The sequence below is a fragment of the Giraffa tippelskirchi genome, chromosome 13 (assembly GCF_054371585.1).
Source record: "Giraffa tippelskirchi isolate mGirTip1 chromosome 13, T2T-mGirTip1v1.2.pri, whole genome shotgun sequence".
Lineage (NCBI taxonomy): Eukaryota > Metazoa > Chordata > Mammalia > Artiodactyla > Giraffidae > Giraffa > Giraffa tippelskirchi.
In genome coordinates, this window is record NC_137287.1 from 117371683 (window position 1) to 117387991 (window position 16309).

At 50.0% G+C, this 16309-nt stretch overlaps 1 protein-coding gene across 12 annotated transcripts in view; it reads right to left on the minus strand.

Moving 5' to 3' along the window:
- The window catches only part of SULF2 (sulfatase 2), a 130303-nt gene extending 117859 nt beyond the window's left edge, over positions 1 to 12444 (minus strand). For 4 of the 12 annotated variants that reach the window (XM_081559100.1, XM_081559096.1, XM_081559093.1 and 1 more), the window contains exon 1: positions 11042 to 11168. The gene's annotated coding sequence lies outside the window, so the exon portion shown is untranslated. Of the gene's footprint in view, positions 1 to 10950; positions 11169 to 11455 lie in introns of those variants that run through there. The other 8 variants (XM_081559097.1, XM_081559094.1, XM_081559090.1 and 5 more) reach the window with 5 other exon arrangements.
- Between the last annotated feature and the right edge of the window lie 3865 nt (positions 12445 to 16309).

Genomic DNA, 16309 nt, shown 5'->3' on the forward strand with positions numbered 1-16309 from the left:
AGAGAGAGAGAGCATATTGGTGGTTGCAAAAGTGAGGGGTGAAGGATAAGTGAAATGGGTGAAGGGGGTCAAAGGCACAAACTTCCAGATATAAAATAAGTAAGTCTCGTGGATGTGAGTTACAGCATGGTGACTATAATTAACAAACTGTATTGTATGTTTGAAAGTTGCTAACAGAGTAGATCTGAAAAGCTCTTATCATAGGAAAAAAAAAAAAACTAAGTATGTGTGGGATGGATGTTAAAACTTACTGGGGTAATCATTTTGCAATGTGTACATATATCAAATTGTTATGTGTATACTTCTAAAATGAATACAGTGTTACATGTCAATTATATCTCAACTCAAAAAAGCTAAAAAGTATCTACAAATATAAGCAATAATAATATCTGCCTTTTGAGGCAATTTCCATGTGCCCACACACTGTTCTGGTGTTTCACAATAACTCTAGGAGGACGCTACTGGGATTACCTATGTTTTACAGAAGAGGGATCTGAGGCTCAGAGAGGTTAAGTGCCTTGCCCAGCTCCACCTAGCTTCCGAGTGGCCCGGCTGGGATTCGAGCCAGGAAGTCTGGTTCTGGAATCCATGCCCTTACCCACTACGACACATGGATTCTCAGCGAGTTCTTCTGTGCAATCACCTGTACCATCTTCATCTCCTGCCCAGGTGGAAACCACTGAAACCCAGATTAGCCCAAGAACTCATCACCACATTCACGGCAGAAGCCAATCCATGCCAACCACGTGGGTTTATTTCACTGGCTGGACTGACTGGGAAATTTCAGGAATATATCAATAGGAGGGTGAGGGGCAGAAAGGAGCTTGGGGACAACTCTGAGCAGAAACTGCAGGTGCCTCCCCATCTGGTCGTTCTTTGGTCTACAGGATCCAATTTTTTCAGCAGGGGGAACTTACTGCACTCTGGCAACAACCAGCATTAGTCTAAGCCAGTAGACTCAGGGGGGTGAAATCACCCCCCAAAGAGGTGTTTCTCGGGAATTCGTGAGTTTTCGGTTGTCATGTGACTGGGGGATGCTTCTAGGGTCTAGTTGGGGTGCAGGGAAGGTGGATAATTCACGATGCTCCACATAGTGAAGAATCACCCCATTTCCAGCATGACTTGCTAACATCCCGCCAGACATCCACGGAGGTGAAATAGTTTTTTACACTGCCTGACCTTAGACATGAACTCCGTTTCACATATAAACACCAAAGATGTTTTTGCGTGGTTCTACCCTAAACCAAATTTTCATGACCATTAGGTAATTTGAGGGAAGATGGTAGTTTGTTTCATTCAGAAATTTTGGTAGGTTGTTCTCTATTTTGGAAAAGCATACTGTGTATGGCCATAGCATTGGTGGTCTTCGAGCTGTCAAAACCAAACATCTGTATGTCTCTCCCTGATTTGGAGCTGTCAGATCTACATGATTCTGCCCCAGTGTGAACATCTGCTTCATTTCGCCCTCTAAGGTACTTGCGCTAAGTGTTCATAGGCTCAATATATAGCTTAATTATAAATCAATTTCCTTTTTAGTTTTCCTTTAAATTACTGTCAGGATACTTTATTATTAAAATATATGTTCAGATAGGTTATATAATCTATGAATTTATTTCAGGTAAACTGGGCAAAAATACATTTGCTATAAGAAGAGGGTGTTTGGCCTGCTACTTTGGCCAACCACTGAGCTAAGTCAAACATAAAAAGCCTATTTCCCTTGGTCAGTGTTTGGCTTAGAGGTGAATATAAAACCCAACCCTGGGCCAGTGAGGCATAAAGCTAAGTCTGCTGGTGTGGGGTGTCCTTGGAAGAATTTTGCTAAGTAAAAGAGATAGCAAGCAGTCCTGCTCTTTATTCCCATTTTGTATGGTTATGTGATCAATGCAAAGAAATAGAGGAAAACAATAGAATGGGAAAGACTAGAGATCTCTTCAAGAAAATTAGTGATACCAAGGGAATATTTCATGCAAAGATGGGCACAATAAAGGACAGAAATGGTATGGACATAACAGAAGCAGAAGATGATAAGAAGAGGTGGCAAGAATACACAGAGGAACTATGCAAAAAAGATCTTCATGACCCAGATAACCATGATGGTGTGATCACTCACCTAGAGCCAGACATCCTGGAATGTGAAGTCAAATGAGCTTTAGGAAGCATCACTACGAACAAAGCTAGTGGAGGTGATGAAATTCCAGTTGAGTTATTTCAAATCCTAAAAGATGATGCTATGAAAGTGCTGCACTCAATATGCCAGAAAATTTGGAAAACTCAGCAGTGGCCACAGGACTGGAAAAGGTCAGTTTTCATTCCAATCCCAAAGAAAGGCAATGCCAAAGAATGTTCAAACTGCCACACAATTGCACTCATCTCACACACTAGCAAAATAATGCTCAAAATTCTCCAAGCCAGGCTTCAACAGTATATAAACTGTGAACTTCCAGATGTTCAAGCTGGTTTTAGAAAAGGCAGAGGAACCAGAGATCAAATTGCCAACATCCATTGGATCATTGAAAAAGCAAGAGAGTTCCAGAAAAACATCTACTTCTGCTTTATTGACTATGCCAAAGCCTTTGACTGTGTGGATCACAATAAACTGTGGAAAATTCATTAAGAGATGGGAATACCAGACCACCTGACCTGCCTGCCTCCTGAGAAGTCTGTATGCAGGTCAAGAAGCAACAGTTAGAACTGGACATGGAACAACAAACTGGTTCCAAATCGGGAAAGGAGTCCGTCAAGGCTATATATTGTCACCCTGCTTATTTAACTTATATACAGAGAACATCATGAGAAACGCTGGGCTGGAGGAAGCACAAGCTGGAATCAAGATTGCTGGGAGAAATATCAATAACCTCAGATATGCAGATGACACCACCCTTGTGGCAGAAAGCAAAGAAGAACTAAGGAGCCTCTTGATGAAAGTGAAACAGGAGAGTGAAAAAGTTGCCTTAAAACAACATTCCCAAAACTAAGATCATGGCATCAGGTCCCATTACTTCATGGCAAATAGATGGAGAAACAGTGGAAACAGTGAGAGACTTTATTTTGGGGGGGCTCCAAAATCACTGCAGATGGTGACTGCAGCCATGAAATTAAAAGATGCTTGCTCCTTAAAAGAAAAGTTATGACCAACCTAGACAGCATATTAAAAAGCAGAGACATTACTTTGCCAACAAAGGTCCATTTAGTCCAAGCTATGGTTTTTCCAGTGGGCATGTATGGATGTGAGAGTTGGACCATAAAGAAAGCCGAGTGCCAAAGAATTGATGCTTTTGAACTGTGGTGTTGGAGAAGACTCTTGAGAGTCCCTTGGACTGCAGGGAGATCCAACCAGTCCATCCTAAAGGAAATCAATCCTGAATATTCATTTGAAGGACTGATGCTGAAGCTGAAAGTCCAATACTTTGGCCACCTGATGCGAAGAACTGAGTCATTGGAAAAGACCCTGATGCTAGTAAAGACTGAAGGCAGGAGGAGAAGGGGACGACAGAGGACGAGATGGTTGGATGTCATCACTGACTCGATGGATGTGAGTTTGAGCAAGCTCTGGGGGTTGATGATGGACAGGGAAGCCTGGCGTGCTGCATTCCATGGGGTTGTAAAGAGTCAGACATGACTGAGCAACTGAACTGATGGGGATGTGATGTCCGGAGTTGTGGCAGCCATCTAAGTTCATGAAGCAACAAAAATCAAAGACATGCTGAGGACAGACAAACAGGCTAGGAACATCCTGGGTTCCTGATGACACTATTTTACCAACAAATTGGCCTCTGGGCTCCCCTGCTTTGGACTCCTGTTATGTGAGAATTAAGTGTTTTCTATTGCATAAGCCACACTCAGCCAGGAATTGTTACTTGTAGTGAACACATCTTGATTCACACTCAGATGATTAGGACTCCAAACCACTAAGACTCTAGTAGGCTTTCCTGTTCTCTGAAATATTGAGGTAAGTGGCCCGCAATCAGAAGTCTGTGGACACTGCCTGTCTGTAGAATATGCCAGAAATGCTGCTTTTGGATGATCTAATTTTCACCAGAGCATGAACATCTCCTGGACTTTTGTTTTTTAAGAAAACACTCCCCTTTTCTGGCTGCCAAGGTGGGTCAAGTCGCCCACGGGGGCCCTGGTCTTGATTCAATAAGAAAGGCTATTGGCAGCATTCTTCCCCTAACACATCTGGCTTCCACCTGGCCAAACACATCTTGGGTACCACTCATGGTCCCTGGGGATGGCCCTCCCCATCAACTCACACACACAAGCCCTGCTTCATAACGACTCTAGAGTTTGGGATAGAACTTATCCAAGTTTCAAGCGAGGCCCAGGTGTGCAAAGCAGAGGATCCAGGCCTTTTGTAAGGTGAAGCTACACATCAGAAGCCAGGGGCACTGGGCAACGTGTGTTTTGGAATCATATTAAGAGACCGTGGAAAATTCAAAACAGTGGTGGCTGCTGGTTAGAGAGAATTCCATGAAGTCTGGGTCTGGGCTGGAGGAGACGCTCTGGAGACCAGGCTAACAGCTGTTGTACCAAGGAGGCATTGTGCTGCCTGTTTAAGGGCCAGGATCCTTATGAACTTAAGCAATTTCCCAAGGGCATCTGTTGCAGAGTGATGACTATTTAGCTCTGTCTGCTAATCACTGAGTAATGAGGAGACGGATAGGGGTGGGGGCAGTAGTTTCAGCCTGAGCCTTTGGGAATTTCTCAGGACCATCATAAAGAGGTGAGAGTGTGGGATGTACTAACAATATTCATCAAATAGATGCATGACAGGTATTGCAGTGAGGAGGGAAGAGGGTGGAAACCCCACAAGAGAACAAAATACATTCTCCCTGGAAGAATGGACTCCCTGGACTGATCATGTCCAGTCCCAAGGCTTAAAATAACATGGATGCACTGATGATTCTCTAATTTCAGTTGCCAGCCCCATCCAGCTCCAGACTTGTGTATCCAGCACCCAGTGAGCTTTTGGCCACCAAGGACGAGTGTCATCTCACACCCAACCTCTCCAACAACTAAATTCTGGGTCATCCTCCCTCCTCCAAACCTTCTCTGCTCATCTTCTCTACACCAATCACTTACATCAAGCTGCCCAGTTATCTTTGACTCCTTGGCCCTAGAGATATTGGGGCTAGATCATTCTTCATTGTCCAGGTTGGGGGTGTCTTGCACACTGAAGGATGTTTAACAGCATCCCTGGCCTCCTCCCACTGGTTACCAGTAGCATCCCCTCCCTAGGTGTGACAATCAAAAATGTCTCCATCTTTTTGTGCTAAGTCGCTTTAGTAGTGTCTGACTCCTTGCTACCCGATGGACGGTAGCCCCAAACAGGCTCCTCTGTCCATGAGGATTCTTTAAGCAAGAATACTGGAGTGGGTTGCCATGCCCTTCTCCAGGGGATCTTTCTGATCTGGGGATCGAATCTGTGTCTCTTAAGTCTCTTGCATGGACAGGTGGGGTTCTCTACCACTAACACCACCTGGGAAGCCCCCCCCAAAACGTCTCCAGACAGTGCTAAATGTCTCCTGGGGGGCAAAGCTATCCTTGGTTGGAAATTACAGTGCTTCCCTCACTTTGAGCATCCAATCCATCAGAAAGTTCCACTGGTTCCGCCTTCAGGATACATCTCCAATTCACCCCTTTCACTCCATCTCTACCACTACCACCAAAATCCTGGTCAATATCAGTTCCCAAACTCATATCCCAGCTTCCTCTTACAAGCATCCTTCTCATGGTAGCCACTGAGATCTTTTTAAAATACCGATCTTGTCACTCCTGGACTTAAAACTCTCCAGTGGTTTTCCATTTCATTTGAAATAAAAAATGAATTTCTCACCCTGGCCCTCGTTTCTCACCACTGACCTCATTTCCCCACTCCCTGCCTTCTTACTGCCCATCATACCACTGAACTTCACCTTGCGTTTTAAACCTTAACCTCGTGTTTTAAACCAGTGTCTGAAATAGGCCACCTCTCTCCACCTCCAGGCCTTTGCACTGGCTGTTCCTTCTACCCAGAATGCTCTTCCCCCAGATCTTCCTTAGGTTGTTGGCTCATCTCAAAAAATTTAGGTCACAGCTTAAAAGTCACATCCTCAGAGAGGCCTCCGTGACCACCTGCCAAAAGCTGTGCTCTCCCACCCCATCATTTCTGTCATATTACCATCTTGTTCCTGGAGGAGGGCATGGCAACCCTCTCCAGGATTCTTGCCTGGAGAATCCCATGGACAGAGGAGCCTGGCAGGCTACAGTCCATGGGGCTGCCAAGAGCCAGACAAGAAGCTAGCACCTTTCACTTCCACCTTGTTTCCACCATAGGGGCTGGCACTTTCTGAAAAGGTCTCGGACTTGCTTGTTTGCTTGTGTATTATCTTCTCACCCTCTGGAATGTAAATCCCATGACAGCAGGGTTCTCTCTTGCCCATCCTAATGCCTAACTCGGAGCCTGGCACAGTGTAGCTGCTCAGTAAACACGTGTGCACTGACAATAAGAGGAACGCCCTCCTAGTCTGTACAGAACACCTTTATATGCCCGATCTCAGAGCATTTCCTCTGCCTTGTGGCAGCCCCTGCAACAGACAGGAAGACAAGATACACACACGCAAGGGCCCTCTTTCCACCTCTCTGCTGACGTGGAGCACACACACACACACACACACGCGCGCGCGCACACACACACACACACACACGCGCACACACACACACACACACACACACCACTTTGGTTCCCTTCCAACAGAGCCTTCCCTGAGAGTTTGATTCAGCAGGCTCTAGAATTTGAGTTTTGTTCTTTTTTTTTTTTAACAAAAGCCTCCAGATGATTTTCGTGGTGGAAGGTTGGGCAAACGCTGCCCCCTGGCCACCAGAAAGCACAGAATTGAGGCCGGGGGCACTCGTCAGACACTGAGGGAGAAAAGTTCGGCTTCTAATGCCTGTTGACCCCAGTGAAGGGGCGGGGGAGGCTGCCCACCCAGCAGCTGTTTCCACGGTCCCCACTTGAACCGAACTGGAAGCACATCCATCTAGCCAGGACCTCTCACATTCATGTCCCCCCCACCCCCATCGCAGGCATTGGCTGTCACCTCTCCGGCAACCAGCCTCCCTTTCCCTGATGTCCCCTGGGGCTCTGGGGTTTCAGTCGGTCTGCGCTGACCCTTGACTTCTGGGTGGGGCCTGGGAGCCTGGCCTGAAGCCCATGGTCAGTGACTCATTCCTATGACCAGTGATTAGCTTGGAGAGAGCACGTGACATAAAACAGTCCAATCAGATAGATGCCTGGGGCTTGGGTGGGCATTACCAGAAAAGAAGCTTGTTCTTTTCTGGTGGGCTCAAAGCAGAGAGGATGAGGGGGACAGCTCTTGAACTCAACACCTTAGTCACGAGAACAGTCCGTGTTTCCCCAGGGCTTGCCCGTGTCAGATGCCAGGCTGAGCACTTGACACTGATGATCTCATTTTATCCTTTCCTACCAGCCAGGAGAGGGGTGCTCACGAAGGCAGAGAAGGACTAAGTAACGTGCTGTGGATCACACAGCAGGGCTGGTAGCCAGGCACGCTGGCTCTCCTGACCGCGGTGCCAGAGCCTGCCTGCCCCCCGGAGCTGGAGAGAGACCAGCCCCGTGGAAGGGAGCGCAGAGATGGAGAGGAACAGATTCTCAGGCCAGAACCTGAGCGGTGACTCAGCTGAGCCTGAAGCTGTTCCCTTAGCAATTTTCAGTCATGGAAGCCAGTAAATCCCCTTCTCTCCTAACACTGATTTTTGATCCCTCCCCGCCCCGCTCCCCCCCATCCCCCAAGCTTTCTGTTGCTTACAAGAAAAAAGATCCTGGTTACTTTCCAGTCCTTCTAGGAAAACATCCCCTAACTGATAATCCACTTGTGATTTACACAAGCAGTTGCCCAGTAAACACCAGCTGATGTGAATGACGATGGCTCTGGCTTCCCACCCATTAACTGGCTGGGCTGTTAACCCTGACACCCACCTGCGGCCAGCCCAACGCCACGTCCCCTTTCGGCTCTGAGTGAGGCTCGTTCCCTAGCAACCACCCCAATTAGGCAATCACGCCATTTATCAGGGTGCCAATTAATTATAATGATCTTAATGATCTTCCAACTAGCTAGCGCCTTGAATCCAGATCAGGGGCCCTGCAGATTCCTCACCAGGGCCCATCACGAGGAGGCCCACGGAACCTGGGCGAGGCCTCCCTCACCTGGAGGTGAGTACTGAGAGGTGGCCCCGCCTTCCACACCCTCTGGTCTCACAGGGGCCAGGCCTGAGACAAAGGGCCCCGGAGCCCCTTGGACCACCCCTCCAGGGACAGGCTCATGCGACTCCATCACCAACCACAAGAGGGCCGCACCTCTAGAAGTTTCACCCATTGTACCTTCAAGGAGCACAAACCCTCACCTCAGATCTCACGGCTTCTTTACGTCAGCCCCCATGTGATGGTTCCCTCTGCATCCTGACTAGAGGAGTGTGTGTGTGTGGACTTGTAGGGAGGAGGGAACGTGGCCAGGCAGTCGTGAGTTTTCCTCAAGGCACCCCCAGCCCCGAGATTAAAAGTGCACAGCCCAGGCTCCCCGACACTGGAGATGTGAGGGGCTCCTGCCTTTCAGAGTCTGGTCGTCTGCTCCACGTGGTGTTTCTACACTTGGAAAAGAGGCCAAGGTCAAGGAGTGGGGAGAATACGGTGGGTCAAAGTGGACCCTGGTGCCCCAGGGTCTCGCTGTTCCTGGCCTGATGACTGACTGGCTGTCGGAAAGTCACAATCCTCTCAGTGACTTAGTCTCCTCCTCTTTAACACGAGGACAGTCAGAAGACCTACCTCCCAGGACTTTTGTGTGAATTAAATGAGTTATTATGCACAAGGATTTAGAAGAGTACTTGGCCCAGGAACCACTACTCAAGTGTTAGCTGTCATCTCAAGTCTAGACCAAGCTCTCTCTTAACTACGAGCTGGTCAGAAATGCTGATATTCTTCTGCAGGGCAAGGCTGTCGGTCTCTCTCTAAGGGGAGGAAGTCTAAGAACAGATTGGATGGAGTTGGGCGTGATTCCCCGTCTGGCTAACTCCAGAGACCAGACTCTGCCCCCTTGAGGCAGGTCCAAACAGATAAATCAAACAAATCCGGGGAAAGGAAGAGGAAAAGGTTATTCCCAAATCCAAAGGATCTTCAAGTGTCCGGGTGTGTGAGTGCACACCAGCTAGGTCCTCAGGATGGCGGTTCAAGGGAAGAGTTGGGCAGGGGACACACACACAGCCACAGGGTCCTTCTCCAGGCTGAGGCTTTCTACAATCAACTCATCATTCAACCTTCAAGTATGAAAACTTAACATATAATTAAGGTTTCAGAAAATGCCATAAACTCAAATTAAAAAAACCCAATAAATATACACAAAGCCCAAAGCCACACTGCCTCTCAGCCACTGTAGCCATGCCAACATCATGCATTTATGTCCATAAACTTGGCCCAAGGAAGATCCTTCCCATGCAAATATCCAACAGCCATCAGCCAAGCCCGCCATCTCTCCTCGAGCTGCTAATGAGGACACTAAATTACACACCTGGACAGACGGTTGTGATGAGTTCTAGCCTCCACACGTGGACAAGCAAACCTGGGAGAGCCTCTCTCACCAGGTAAGTGATCTTTAGTCTCCTCCCCACCTTCTTTCTATATGGAATGAATGGTTTCAACTTAATTAAAACCCTCCAGTGGCTCTGTAATGAGGACTGGAGATGCAGGAAATCCCCTTCGCTATTGAAGCTACAAGGAGAGCAGCTCTTCCTGCCCTGGGGAGAGGCCCCGGGTGTCCTCCAGGGAAAGTCCAGCCTCCCTGCTTCTCTGGCCCCCAGAGAACCCGCTTGAGAGCACCCTTCCTTCTCTGCTGGGAAGACAGTGAGGGCGGCCCTGTGGGAAAGAAGCAGAGGACAGATGGAGGGGTGAGCGGGCGGGCGCCCCAACATGCACAGATGTGCAAATACCCAGATTCAAACGTAAGCTGAATGTAATGACTTGGTTAATTAAATATTGACTTTTAACTCAAAAAGTGATTAAAACAAGCTGCAGGAAAGGCTGCCCAGAGAGGAGAGGGGGGAGGGAATATTCAGAACTCTCAGGAAGGTGGAGGAGGAGAAAGGGGATTGCCAAAATGGGCTTGTCCTACTGTGTGCAGGCGGAGTGGTCTTCAGTCTCTAGACAAGAAGTTGCAGACAGAGGTCATTGGGCAAAATCAGGATTTGCTTGTGTCTCCTTGCGGTTTTCCCCCTTAGACTGCATCTCTTTCCCCAACTGCCCTCCAGTGAACTAAGAGCTTCCACTGCTCAGAAACCAGGTTTTCTGTTCATCGCTTCTCTCTGGAAAATAACGGTGGTGCCAGGCACCAGGAGGTGCTTCACAAACGCTTGTAGAACGAATGAATGAACTACTCTAAAGAATGTTTAAAAAAAAAAAAAGTACACTCCTAGAAATCGCTGCAGCTTCACTGTCATACTTCCGAAATCCTCCGGCGCCCGGGGCCTCTGTCTACAAGGAGATGAGAACTGGTTCTGACCCAGCCTGGGAGGAAGTTTGTCTTTATAATCCTATTTGCCCTTTCGGTATCTGCAAGTTCCCACTCTGAAGAACCGGTCCACCGCTTTCCCGTGTCCTGCCCGGACAAGCCCCACGTGGTCTGGCTACTAGCCGCTCTGTTGGGTCTAAACTCAAAAGGGTCAAGGAGGCCATCCCCCTGCGGCCGGCGGGTCCAGGAGCGCGGCCCCCGAGGCCTCCACGGCTCCACGAGGCGTGTCGGCGGGTCACGGGCGCGGTGGGAAGTCCTTGCCCGTTAGCCCAGCCCGCCAGCGGGGTCAAACCGGTCATCCTCCCGCGGCCCGCCGGCGCCACCCCGTTGCCCGCCGGATCCCACCTCCGCGCTGGGGCCGGGGCCGGGCGGTCGGGACCGGCCCCGGGCTCACCTGGGCGGCGCTCGCGGCCGCACTGGCTCCGGGGCGGCGAGGGCCGCCGGGAGCCTCCGCCTTGCCCACCTGGCCCCCGCGCCCCACTCACCAGCGCGCACGGCCCCGGCGGCCTCACACCGCGCGGGGCGCCGCCACCTCTGCCGCAGCCCGGCCGGGCAGCGGGGCGCAGGGGACTCCGCGCCGCTGCTGCGGCCGCCGCTGCATCTCCGGCGAGTGCCGCCTCTCCTCCTCCCCTCCTCCTCCCGCCTCTCCGCCCTCGGGCTCCGCCGCCGCCGCCCCTCGGCCCCCGCCCCGGCGCGCCGCCCTCGCCAAAGTCCGGGTCCGCGCCCCACCCGGGCCCCTCTCGCATCGCCCTGGTCCGGCCCCGCCGCGCCACCCGAGCCAGCCCCCGGGCACCGCTCGGCCCGCCCCCCACCCCCGCGCCTGCACCCCCAGCCTCCCCGCGGGGCGGGGACCCCGCCGCGGCGCCCTCCCGGCGCCCCACCGCGCGCGAGCGCTTTACCTCCTGCTGGAAGGACAGGCGGCCCGGCTGGCCCGGGCTCTGCTGCCCTGAAGTCCGGCCCTGGCCCCGAAGTCCGGCCCCGGACGGGGCAGTGGCGGAGAGCAGGGGTCGGAGCGGCACTCCGCCTCCCGAAGCCTCGAGACCCCGCTGGCCGCGCTCCCGGCGCCGAGCGCGCACCCTCGCCGGGACACAGACGCACACTCACCCGGCACACACTCGCTCCCGCTCGCCCTCGGTGGAGAGTTGAAACAGCTGTGGGATTCGCCCGGGAGCTGGAAATGAGGGAGGGACGCGGGCTCGAGCCGTGCTTGCGCGGGCGTGTGTGTGTTAACACACACACGCACGAGGGGGGCATCCCTAATAAATCAAATATCGCAGTAAAGTCAGGAGGGCCATCGATCAGGTCCACTTGGCTGGAAACGAAGAGAAAAGAATCCTTGCCTCCTTTCCGCTTTCTTTTTCTCCTCCCTCGGAGCTGGAAGGAGCCAGGTGTTCCGCTGGGCTTGCGACAGCCCCGGCCTAGCGCTCCTCTCGTAATGACACGTTAATAAATGTTTTCTTTTATCTGCTTTCACAAGGGCTCGCCCTGGTCTGCAAACACCCGACCGGCTTCTCTGAAAGCCCCGCTCTCGCCTCTAACCACACAAGTTAGCCTTCGGAGACGCGGGCTCGAGCCGGGGTCGGCGGCTAGATCGCAGGGTGAACTGTCCGCGCGCCCCGGGAGCTCCTCGAGACATTAACTTGAGCTCACGTGAAAATAGCTGCCAGTTGCCCAGAAATGGTCCGGGAATAGGAAAGAAAGGAGAAAGTGGCCTCCTCCGAAAGGGGAGGAATTCGACTCAAGGTGGTGCTGTCTACCGCGCTTTCCCGGGTCCCCAGCCTCGCAGAAGAGGACGCGGATGACAGGGGTGGGCAAAGAGCCGCCAGAGAAGCAACTAGTAGCTGCAGAAAGCACAGCTGAGTTGCTAAGAGAAAAAAAAGCCTCAGCTGTAGATCAGTATACTTGCTGGTGGTAGTTAACTGATGTAAACCGAGTCGCACCCTTACAAGGGAAGTATTATTAGACCCATATTACAGATGTGCAGACCGAGTCACAGAGAGGTTAAGTAATAGGCCCAAGGTCACACAGGTGTAAGTGGTGGACTCAGGATTTGAACCCAAGACATTTGGCTCCAGAGTTATATTTTTAAATCCCAGGCCATTGTTACTTTCCGACACAGCTTCTCCTTTCTCTGCTGCAGTCTTTCATGCTAGCTGGGGTTGTCATATTTAGTGATTAAACATACAGAAGGTCTATGAGGATGTACCTATACAAAAAAATTCTTCATTGTTTATCTGAAATTCAAATTTAGCATCCTGACCGGATTGGGGCTCTAGACTCCTCTCACCATAATCTCCCTTAGCTACCCCTAGATCAACTGACAGTCCAGGTAAATCAGAAAAACCTGGAACTTTGCTTTTCCAAATCAGATTCTGGTGCCCACCTTTTGGGACCACTGAAGTTGCTGATCTTCTCCCCTGTTTTTGCCTTGGATCAAAATGTGAGGCTTACCTCTTCACTATCACTGATGAAAAATAGTGGGGACACCCCACCCTTTTGGCCTCATCTTTGCAAAAGGGACATATTTGCTGCAGAGTGCCTATTTGCCATGATGTCTTGGAGAAGCATAAAGCCGGCTATGTATATAGTTTAACATTTTCTGTTAGTTGCATTGAGAAAAAGAAAAGAAACAAGTGAAATTAATTTTAATAATATAGTTTTTTAACTTAGTATATCCAAAATAGTCTCAATTCAACATGTAATCAATATGCAAATTATTAATTAGATAGCTTACATTTTTGTCTTATTAAGTCTGTGGAATCTGGTGTGTGTTTTACACTTACAGCAGCTCTCACTTCAGACCAGCCCCGTGGGGCTAGGGGATCCCATACTGGACAGTGCAGTTCTATGGCTAATGCCCGAGTGTTTACAGCAGGTTATCTCATGTAATCCTCTTCATCTTTCAAGAAAACCGATGCTCAGAAAGGTCAAGGGTCACTAAGTTGACAAGCGGGATTCTGACCCAATCGAGGCGGTGCCTGACTTTGGGAAACATTTTCGCTGTGGCAGGAGTTTTCTCTCTGGGACCTCAGAGCCCCATGGGGGTGTCTCGGGGGCGAGGGGTGGAAGAGGGAGGTGAGATCTGCCTTTTGCCTGCTTTTTGTGTTGGGTTCTGGAGAACATTTCAAAGGTTAAGGGGAATCCCATCCCCCAAAAGTTTAAAACCACATTGCCTTCCTTGAGGCCTCACGTTTACAAACATGGTTCTCCCTTCCCTAAGTGGTCTGTGCCCACAGTCTTCTCCTGCATCCTTGTCTGCTCATCAAGGAACCTGAGCCCTGGAGGGGCAGCTCATGATTGCCTACATGGGGCTGTAGGCCAGGCTGAGATGGTGTCATTTGATGATCTGTTTTGGATAGTTCTTTTTTCAGCTGTTGCTGTTCAAAGACCAAGCATGGTGATGTCTGTGGCTCACCTCTTATCCTTTTTGAGGAAGAAGGGGATAGATCTTGTGTGTGAGTGCCTCTTTGTGTGTGTGTACACATGCCTCTGTGTGTGTGTGCAAGCACGCATGTGTCTACTGCAGGCAGATGCTGTGGATCCAGCTTCAGGTCAGGACTTAACTCGCCAGCTCAGACACTCACGGGGCCCGAGGGTCTGCAAAGTGCCCTCTGCCCCGTAATTCTCAGCAAACCCACAATCATCTGGGTCCGAGGCCTTGGCCTAAGTTTCCCAGGTTTTCTGGAGGCAGGTGGAGACTCTGGGCCCCTTTCGGGAGTGCAGGGTCCTCCTGGGAAACCCGAGGGGCCTCAGGGGCTCAGATTCCCCCCAGCCTGGGAAGTCGCTCAGCCACAACTGGGCGGGGACCTGGGTGGGAGCTCAGGATAATTCTCAAAACCTCCCACCTCCTGATTCTGTGGCCTCTCCTGTCTCCAACCCCACCATCCGGGACAGCCTTTCTCTTCCATGTCCCTCCTCACCCTGACCTCATCTCTCGCTGTGATCCTCCTGGTCCTGGCTGGATAATCGGGCTTTTCAGGCTCCTCACACCACTCCCCAATCCCCACCTCCTCGTTGGTTTAACCTCTAGGGGACCTTTCCCTCGACACCCACAAGCCTCCTTGACACCCACAAGCCTCCTTTCTTCCTCTGGCAGCCTCTTTGGCAGCCCTCTCTGCAGAATGCCCATTTTGTTCTTTCTACCTGGCTGGGCCAGAATGCTCTTTCATTTCCTTGGACTCCTATGTAACAATTAAATTAAAAAAATCATTCCTGCTGTGTGTTTATCTCCATCAAGAGGCTGAAACTCAGTCTGATTGTCCAAGCACTGCTGGCTGCATTTGGATTGGAGTAGATGGGATTTTATGAGGGTTGTAAAAGTCAGGCTTTTAACATGTCTTGAACAAATTGGCCTGTGAAGGAGAAGAGTAGAAATAGGACTACAGAGGGGCGGCCTGGGAATGCCAGTGAGCCTCAGAAGTGGAGCACAGGTGGCTTCAATAACCCACAGGAGTTTGGCTGTAACCTTGCTATTACAAAGCCGAAGAGGCTGCAGAGTCACCCCCAGGGGGTTGGGAATCCAACATCTCAGCTCCTCAGCGGGGACCGTTTTGCACCGGTTTTAAAATACAAATCCCAGCCCCATCCCTAACATTGTGAATTTGCGGTTGATTCTGCTGAGTTTTCACTGAGACCCAAGCTGTCTTGTCTGTAGAACTGCCATTGCATTAGAGGAACACTGTTTACATTTCTTGAGATATTGTGATAATGAAGAACAGCACCATAAACCCCCATTAAGTCTAAAGAACATTAATTGTATTTCACGCTGCCTCCCTGGGCTGGCACGCTGACATAGACATGCTTTACTTCAGCAAAACAGGGCTCATCTTTGCAGTGCAGTACCCATTTCCCTCCTTAATTACGCATAATTGTATAGTCTAATTTATTCTAACGCCTGACGCCTAAAAGTGCACATTCATGAATCAAGGGTTAGATTGGGAGGTAGGAGAATTATAAACGGGTATAATTGCAGTCTCCTGGGGGCTGCTTATGAGTGATCTCAAAGAGCAACGATGTTTATTCTGAATTCTTGCTAACGAAAGACAGTCAGGCTGCCTCCAGTTAAGAACGTGGATAACAGTGACAATTTGTCTCCTGGCCTAACAATACACCAATAGTTCTCTTTTGAATAAGAGGGCAAGCAAGATTAAATAGGTGAATTTCATGTAATTTGTGATGGGTTGAAACAGACACACAAGCAGCATTAGTCCTTGTGTAATTGAGAATTAGCGGGGGTACTGCCGCCCCCACCCCGGGTACCACAGCTGCAGATCTCCGAGAGCAAGGCAGAGCTTGTGGGTCTCTGGTGGACGATCTACTTTATAGAGAAAAGCAGGGTCCATTGGACCGTAAGTGCAATTCAATTTAGCCTCTCTCTGTGACAGCACTCCTCTTTTTACAGCTGCCTTCTAGAAAAATCACTTTGGAACTTTGACTGTAATGAATCAATTAATTTATCAGTTATGATTAATGTTGGAGGTTGGTTTAGGAAAAGTGGAATAATGACTCAGCACTGCCCCAGGGCTAAAGTTCTAACTAATCTGAACTCTGTCCCCACTGGCTGTCCCCACTGGCTGTCCCCACTCCTTAGCTGATCACCTCGGGTCTCAGTTTCCTCATTTTTAAGAATTGAGGATAATATTGAGGACATTGCAGGTTTTCATGCGGTTTAAGTGAGATTAATGAAAGTAAATGCACACACAGCACCTGGCTGGGAGTGTTCATTGAATCAGAATCGGAAACATGTTCCCGTG